This window comes from Coregonus lavaretus (assembly GCF_964263955.1).
Source record: "Coregonus lavaretus genome assembly, chromosome: 22".
Taxonomy (NCBI): Eukaryota; Metazoa; Chordata; class Actinopteri; order Salmoniformes; family Salmonidae; genus Coregonus; species Coregonus lavaretus.
Genome location: NC_140009.1, coordinates 14915345 through 14924823, shown reverse-complemented (window position 1 = coordinate 14924823; position 9479 = coordinate 14915345).

The following is a 9479-nucleotide window of genomic DNA, read 5'->3' as shown; positions in this document are numbered from 1 at the left end:
GCAGCTCTGAATAGAAACTGTGTCTTGTTTTGGGGGATTGTTTTGGCGCAAACTTCTGCTTTGTATTGTGCATTCGCTTTTAAAGTTGTATTAGGGATAATGCAACTTTAAAAGCGAATGCAGTTTGTCTGTGAGAGAAAGACGAACTTCAACAACAAAGGATTCTCGTTATTAGTAGGCTGCATAGCAGCATATTTACCATTCAATGAAATGTCACACACATAACACACACACACACCTTCAAGGTCGTTGGGCAGCTGACGGGACAAGAAGAGGGGAAAATCGGTACCAAACCCCAAGTGGCAGCAGCTCTGACGTCACCATTGCCCCCGTGCCACGCATTCAGACGCATATGCTTCTCTCAGCCCGTCTCTCAGGCCTACACACACACACAGGCACACACACACACAGCACAGCCCCACAGACATGAATGTATTCTTTGTTGTAAAGTTCCCTCTCCTCATTTTATCCTATGTGTTTTGTCTGATTATGATTATTAGGCTACAGGGAAACAGTTGTATCAAATGAAGGGAGACAGGAGGAGGATGGGAGGATGTTTGAGATGAGGATGTTTAAATGACATGTACAGTGCATTCGGAAAGTATTCAGACCCTTGACTTTTTCCAAATGTTCTTACATTACAGCCATATTCTAAAATTGATGTTTTTTTTTTTTTATCCCTCATCAATCTACACACAATACATAAGTATTCAGACCCTTTACTCAGTACTTTGTTGAAGCACCTTTGGCAGTGATTACAGCTTCGAGTCTTCTTGGGTATGACGCTACAAGCTTGGCACACCTGTATTTGGGGAGTTTCTCCCATTCTTCTCTGCAGATCCTCTCAAGCTCTGTCAGGTTGGATGGGGAGCGTCGCTGGACAGCTATTTTCAGATCTCTCCAGTGATGTTCGATTGGGTTCAAGTCCGGGCTCTGGCTGGGCCACTCAAGGACATTCAGAGACATGTCCCGAAGCCACTCCTACGTTGTCTTGGCTGTGTGTTTAGGGTTGTTGTCCTGTTGGAAGGTGAACCTTCGCCCCAGTCTAAGGTCCTGAGCGCTCTGGAGCAGGTTTTCATCAAGGATCTCTCTGTACTTTGCTCCGTTCATCTTTCCCTCGATCCTGACTAGTCTCCCAGTCCCTACCACTGAAAAACATCCCTTGTTTCTCATGGTCTGAGAGTCCTTTAGGTGCCTTTTGGCAAACTCCAAGCGGGCTGTCATGTGCCTTTTACTGAGGAGTGGCTTCCGTCTGACCACTCTACCATAAAGGCCTGATTGGTGGAGTGCTGCAGAGATGGTTGTCCTTCTGGAAGGTTCTCCCATCACCACAGAGGAACTCTGGAGCTCTGTCAGAGTGACCATCGGGTTCTTGGTCACCTCCCTGACCAAGGCCCTTCTCCCCGGATTGCTCAGTTTGGCCGGGCGGCCAGCTCTAGAAAGAGTCTTGGTGGTTCCAAACGTCTTCCATTTAAGAATGATGGAGGCCACTGTGTTCTTGGGGACCTTCAATGCTGCAGACATTTTTTGGTACCCTTCCCCAGATCTGTGCCTCGACACAATCCTGTCTTGGAGCTCTACGAACAATTTGTTCGACCTCATGGCTTGGTTTTTGCTCTGACATGCACTGTCAACTGTGGGACCTTATATAGACAGGTGTGTGCCCTTCCAAATCATGTCCAATCAATTGAATTTACCACAGGTGGACTCCAATCAAGAAACATCTCAAAGATGATCAATGGAAACAGGATGCACCTGAGCTCAATTTCGAGTCTCATAGCAAAGGGTTTGAATACTTAAGTAAATATGGTATTTACGTTTTTTATTTTTTATAAATTTGCAAAAATGTATAAATACCTGTTTTGGCTTTGTCATTATGGTGTATTGTATGTTGATTGATGATGATGATTTTTTAAAATCCATTTTAGGATAAGGCTGTAACGTAACAAAATGTGGAAAAAGGGAAGGGGTCTGAATACTTTCTGAATGCACTGTATCTGCTGGACAGGATGTTGAGGGGAGTTATAGACTGAGATATGGTAAGCATGACGAAGATGTTGGTGAGGGTGATGATGTGATCATGATAGATCCATAGCTGTAGAGATGAGTTGGTTTCTGATGTGTGCTGCCGAAGATTATGAATGGTGATGATAGTGCAGAGGATGATGATAATGATTACAATGATGAAGACGATGATGACAATGATTACAATGGCTTATAATGATGATGATGAAGTTCAATGATATGCAGGCTGCTATCTGGTGTGCAGGATGCAGTCTGAGGGCAGTCAGAGGCTGAATCTGATTCATGGTGTGTGTATAAAGACTCTAGTGTTCTAATGCTCTCCTCCATGTGAATCCCTCATGGTAAGGAATGTGATTAGGCTGGAGGAGAATGTCTGCAGACAGAATCTAGGAGAGGATGAGAGGAGTATCGCCTGGCCTCAGGAATAAGATTACAAGTGAGAGGGAGAGAGAGGTGTTTGTGTGTGCGAGCGTGCATGCGTGTGTGCGCGTGCGCATGTCAACGTACGTGTGAGAGATTTATTTTCTCTGTCTCTTAATATAGAGTTGTGTTATTTGTTTAGAGGTAACTACAGAGGTGTTATCACACAGTTATAACAGGCTGTTTAGATAATCTCCCCCAGACAGCCACTGACACAACAGTCAAAGGAAATGCCCTCTACTCGTTAGGGCCTTTCACGTGGGTTTATTTCAAAGTACACACTAAATGACGAAGAGTTATTTTGAGAACCATAACATACAGATGAATCTTAATTTGATCACTCTGTTGTCGCAGAGAATTTTCCTGTGATTCAAATGAGCCTGGTGATTTACATAAATTCACTGAAAACCTGCAGTTCTCTTTCTCTCTCTCTCTCGCTCAAATGTTAAAGCACCAGACAGAATAAATGACCAACTACTGTAGATCATACTACTGCGACATTCAAATGTACAAAAATTTATCTGAAATGCAGCCATACTCATCAACAACTGTCGTTTTATATAGCTTAATAACACAAGATAAATATTAGTCTCCGCTACGACATAAAAGTGTATCGAACTATAGCCTACTACAGCCTGTCAAAACAAATCTCCTGTTAGAAATATTACTTTTTTTTTGGATAATCAAATCCTCCTGTTGAAGGATTATTTTACTCCTGCAAAGAAACTGGTTAAATTAAAGGGGAACTCCACTCAAAAACTATATTTTGGTCTTATTTTCGTTAGTCCACTGTTAATACAGTCCTAAAATATTTTGCATGTTTTCAAGATATTGGACTTTCAAGAAGCAAAGTGTCTCCTGCCACATCATCATGAGTGGAGTTCCTCTTTAAGATCAGACATCTGTAATATTAGACAAAGGAAATCTTAGCATAGAGATTAAACAATATAGCTCTTACAAAGAGGAAGTGTAGCCTACAGATTAAATGGGAGACAGACAGAGCGATGGCTGGAAAGAGAGAAAGAGTGATATAGGACTATAACAGAGGTAGATTTGGAGGTGAACTGTAGAGAGTATGTTTGTTGTGGGTCTCTGGGGAGAGATCGATCGGCTCTCCTCCCGGCTGCCTTCCGCCCGCCAGTCTGTCTTCTCTGTCCCCCCCCCCCCCCCCCCCAATACCCCTTAATGTCCACAATGGAACACCAGCTCAAGGCCCTCTTAGAAAAGTGTGTGTGGGTGTGTGTTCGCAAGGAGGGATTGGAAATCTCAGGATCTTTATAAAGAAGTATCAAAATATACCACAAGACAACATAGCATTGGGTGACCTGTCTAACCCTAACTTAGTTTGTTGCCTGAAACAGCCAAGTTCCTTCCTCCTTTTCTGTTTTGTTTTAATTCTACTTTAGGGTTCTTCTCCTCTGACTAAGATGACAGAGTCCTTGTCACATTCACTCTACTGTACAGATAAATCTGTCCCTGTTTGTCCCTGTTTTCTCTTCTCTTCTGCATGACCACACACTCTTCCGTTCTCTCTCTCTCTCTCTCTCTCTCTCTCTCTCTTGCACTCTCTCTCCCTCTCTCTAATTCCCTCTCTCTCTTTCTCTCTATCTCTCTCTCTCTCTCTCTCTCTCTCTCTGTCTCTCTTTTTCTCTCTCTCAACTCTCACTCCCTCTCTCTCTCTCCCAAGGAGGTGGGTGAATGCGAACGTGGGTGCTGTCTGTCTGTCTGTTAGTGGGTCAGATCAGATACTGGACAATGGCCCTGGCATGCCAGCCGTCCCAGCATGCTTTGCAGTGTCTGGCTGTTTACATTATTTATTATTAACAAAAGTGATTGGCTCCGCCTGTGTTTAACCTAGACTGTAAACATCACCCCTCCGTGTTAAATAAACACTGAACACAGGTGGTAGAGATGAGAGGAGGAGGAGGAGGAGGAGGGGAAAACAACCTGCTTCATTCAGCGCTTTCACAGTGTTAATGATTTATTCCCCTCTCTCCATCTCTTTCTTTCTTTCTCTCTCTCTCTCTACCCTTCTTTGTCTCTGTCTTGCTCTCTCTCTGTCTCTCTTCTCTCTCTTTCACATCACTCTCCCACTCTCTCTCACTCAGTCTCTTTCCTGTGTCACATTGATTTCTCTAATTATGTTCATGCTTTTTTGTGTGTGTCTGCTTGTGCGTGTGTGTGCATCAGTGGATCGCAGATCAGTGCTATTTTTAAACAAGTGATGTTTCTGCTGGACGGCCGGAAGGAACGGAAGCCCATTCCTGGACCCGCTGTTTGAATGGACTGTTGGATTGTGTGTGTGTGTGTGTGGTGCATGTGTGTTTGCTTGCATTCGTGTGTCATGCAGTGTGTGAGTGTTTCCCTCAGATGATTCTGCTTGACTGGTGACGTCATTCATTTGTGACATTCAGAGTAGGGAACATTCAAAAGACTACGTCCTACTATTCTATTCAATATAACACATTTTCAGTTATAGAGCCATATATGTTGTTTGGATCTTTGCTCCAGTTCCAACTGTTCTGATTATATACACTGAGTGTACAAGACATTAAGTACACCTGCTCTTTCCATAATATAATGACCAGGGGAATCCAGGTGAAAGCTATGATCCCTTGTTAAATCCACTTCAATCAGTGTAGATGAAGGGGAGGATACAGGTTAAAGAAGGATTTTAAAGCCTTGAGAAAATTGAGATATGGATTGTGCATGTGTGCTATTCAGAGGGTGAATGGTCAAGACAAAATATTTAAGTGCCTTTTCAGAGGGTGAATGGTCAAGACAAAAGATTTAAGTGCCTTTTCAGAGGGTGAATGGTCAAGACAAAAGATTTAAGTGCCTTTTCAGAGGGTGAATGGGCAAGACAAAATATTTAAGTGCCTTTTCAGAGGGAGGATGGGCAAGACAAAATATTTAAGTGCCTTTTCAGAGGGTGAATGGTCAAGACAAAAGATTTAAGTGCCTTTGAACAGGGTATGGTAGTAGGAGCAGGCACACCGGTTTGTGTCAAGAACTGCAACGCTGCTGGGTTTTTCACGCTCAACAGTTTCCCATGTGTATCAAGAATGGTCCACCACCCAAATGACCAACAGCCAACTTGACTGTGGGAAGCGTTTGAGTCAACATGGGCCAGCATCCCTGTGGAACACTTTCGACACCTTGTATATTCCATGCCTCAGCGAATTGAGTCTGTTCTGAGGGCAAAAGGGGGTGCAACTCAATATTAGGAGGGTGTTCTTAATGTTTTGTACCCTCAGTGTATATGTGTGTATATTGTATGTGTATAATCCTGCCAGAGGTACAGAGAGGAATTCTGGTCCGTCGATGACACCCTATAGAACAGGTTCATGTATGATTGACAAACATAGTGTGTGTGCATGCGTGCGTGTGTGCATGTGTCCGCTACATTTATGTGCATGTGTGTGTGTGAGCGAGTGCATGTATGGGTGTCACTAAGCTTCTAAATCACACATACATAGTACTATTTTTATTCTGTGATCCTTTGATTGGATGGACAACATGTTAGTTCATACTGCAAAAGCTTTGATCCGTTGGAGGATGTCTGCCAGAAGTGGTCATAATTTGAGCTGTAGCGGTCGCAAAAGCCTGCCGTTCTCACGGTAATTGACCGTTAATTAACATAAACAAGTTTAGCATATCTCAGGCCTCCATGCATACAAGCTGCATTCAAGCCGATGATGTGCATCTTTGGAACATCTACATTTAAAGAGTCTAATAAATCAATTTAATATACACTATCATAATAAATCCATTATTTATTTTAGTCAGGTCTAAAGAAACATTATGATATTAATAAAATGTATTTTAGAAGAACAGAATATGAGTTTGGCCTACTGTATGTTATCTGGCTATGCTCCATGCCATAGGCTGTAGGCTTGTTCATTTAGCTGACAAGATATGCTTATAAGTCCCGTGCCATTATTTTATATTATAAACTGGGTGGTTCAAGCCCTAAATACTGATTGGCTGACAACCGTGGTATATCAGACCATATACCACAGGTATGACAAAACATTATTTTTGCTGCTCTAATTACGTTGGTAACCAGTTTATAATAGCAATAAGGCACCTCCGCCTTGCGTCGTGCATTAGAACAGCCCTTAGCCGTGGTATATTGGCCATATACCACACCCCCTCGGGCCTTATTGCTTAATTATATGATTTTATAGTAAGAAGAATATAATTGAACTTAGCTGAATAAAATAGAAAGGATATTTTTCCCATTCCGGAGCAAGTGCGCATATGAAGTGACTAAGTTGAGCGTAAAAGTGATCACTTGGAACAGGTCCTATACGCTAGATTTTGTGAGGTTCTGTATTTATTTTCTTAGTTCACCTTGTGTTCTTGAACGTAGCCCTGTTTCTTTGTGTTCTTGAACGTAGCCCTGTCTTTCATGTTTGTTCTTTGATTTCACCTGTGTTTGTTACTCACCTGGTCTCATCAGCTCCTTATTTAGTTCAGTTCATTCTGTTTGTGCCTTGTGAGGAGGTATTGTTCGTTTTGACTTTACTTAGCCTTTTCCTAGCTCGTTTGTGAGAACCAGTTATAGCCTTCAGTCTTAGTTTTTGATTCTCCTGCTTGTTTGTCTACCTGTGTATGACCATTGCCTGCCTGTGACCACGATTCCTGTCTTTTGCGAAGGCAAAATAAACACCTGCACGTGAATCTACACCTTTTTCTCTCTGAGTATTCATTACAGATTTAGAGTTACTTGGCAACTTTAGTTGTGAATGATACAAACCTTAGAATGTCTTAGAAATCAAAACATACAGTATATGGGCTGCATGATGTGACTATAGGCTATTGATGATTTGAGAAATGTGGAGAAAGAAAAGGTTGCGCTCCGTTCCTTGCCTCAGGCTGCACAGCCGTTCTCTCATCAAGTGATCATATTTTCACCCATCAGACTATTCTCAATTTAATCTTGTCTTTACCAATATGTCAAATTAGTTTTGATTTAGAATGGCCCATTATCAAATGGATAGGAGAAAAAAGACATGTCATCCGTATGCACTCAAATAGCGAATGGAGGCTGCGTGCTTTCCCGCCGGTCCGTTTTTCAATGATGCCAGGTAGGCTACTTCGGTTTTATAGCGGAGCTGTGCTTAATATGAGGCGCTGAGAAATAAATATAAGAACACTTATTTCAGTCCACACATCAACCACTGTTTGAGGAGCATGCTCTCGCTGCACGACAGGTGATATTCCACCCAAACTCTGTATGCCATGGGCTCTCCAACCCTGTTCCTGCAGCTAACCAGTGGTTAATTTGGGAAACCAAGTGAAATCTGTTAGGGAACATCGATAGTAACATGTTTTCGCAACAAAATATATTTCACTAAACTGTTGACAGCCCCTCTGCGCGCTTGAGAAAGGAGAGAGCGGAGCAGATGGAAACACATGATGGTGAGATATTCTGTAGCTAAAGATAATGTCAGCCTATTAATTATGAAAATATAAAGACATCCCTATTACTAGGTTATTCAAAATCATAGCGTATACAAATTCACTATAATTGTAAGCTAACTGTAAGCCACCCTGCACAATCAATGAACCAACCGCATCACCTAGGTCTATATGTTCTCTCCCAGACTCCTGGATAGAAATGTTTGAGGGTAATAATACAGTCCACACTCAAAGGCGATTACTCAAATTTGTTTAATTTTGGAGTATAGGCTAGACCAATTATGTACCAAAGACATGTTAAATCAGTTTTGTTTTATGTTTTTCTGCCATGCGTAATATGTGGTAGGCTATGTATTGTAGAAAACAGCACAATCAATTTTAATTCCAGTATTTTTTTGTGTGCTTGGGCTCATAAACCTATGCATACTGTATGCATAAGCTCTAATATGCCTATGGGTGTTTTGAATTAATCATCACCTTAGAAAGCGTTGTCCATTTCCCTGTGCTAGGCTTTGAAACAACATCCACAATGACCATGTTTTCCACTCAGTTTCAACCTGCTTTTGAACTTCTTTCTTCAAATTGATCATCACAGTGAGGTGAGTTTTAAAAGCATGATACTGTTTTGATGATAAGTGTTTGATGGGATTCTTGATTGCATTTGCATTGATGTTAGAGTGGTTAGAAGGACAATAGAACCCTGAGGACCAGGCCATTAGTGACCTAACAGTCGTTAGGGTACTACTAACGCATGTCCTGAGTGCATAAGAGGAGATTACAATGACTCAACGGTCACGTGGAATTTTACTGCGGTCATGACTCATGACTGCCAGTGTGGAGGTAATACGGTCACAGCAAACAGCCCTAGTCATAATTACCATGTATGTCTATGGAAGGGGGTGAGGAGCACAAGCCTCCTAGGTTTTGTATTAAAATGAATGTAGCCAGAGGAGGACGGAAAATAGCTGTCCTCCGGCTAAACCATGGTGCTACCCTAGAGGGTGCTGTTGAGACTACTGTAGACTTTCATTGTAAAACAGTGTGTTTTAATCAGGTATTTGGTGACATTTGAATATACACTGAGTGTACAAAACATTAACAACACCTTCCTAATATTGAGTTGCACCCCACTCCTTTTTCCCTTAGAACAGCTTCAATTAGTTGGAGCATGGACACTACAAGGTGTCGAAAGCATTCCACAGGGATACTAGCTCACATTATCTCCAGTGCTTCCCACAGTTGTGTCAAGTTGGCTGGATATCCTTTGGGCAGTGGACCATTCTTGACACACACAGGATACTGTTGAGCGTGAAAAACCCAGCAGCCAAACCCAGCAGCGTTGCAGTTCTTGACACAAACCGGTGCGCCTGGGGTGCTGAGGAGTATTTTTGTCTGTAATAAAGCCCTTTTGTGTGCAAAAACTCATTCTGATTGGCTGGGCCTGGCTCTCTAGTGGGTGGGCTGCATCCCTGCCCAGCCATGTGAAATCCATAGATTAGGGCTTAATGAATTTATTTAAACTGACTGATTTCCTTATATGAACTGTAACTCAATTAAATCTTTGAAATGGTTTCATGTTGCAGGAAATCAGTCAATTGAAATAAATA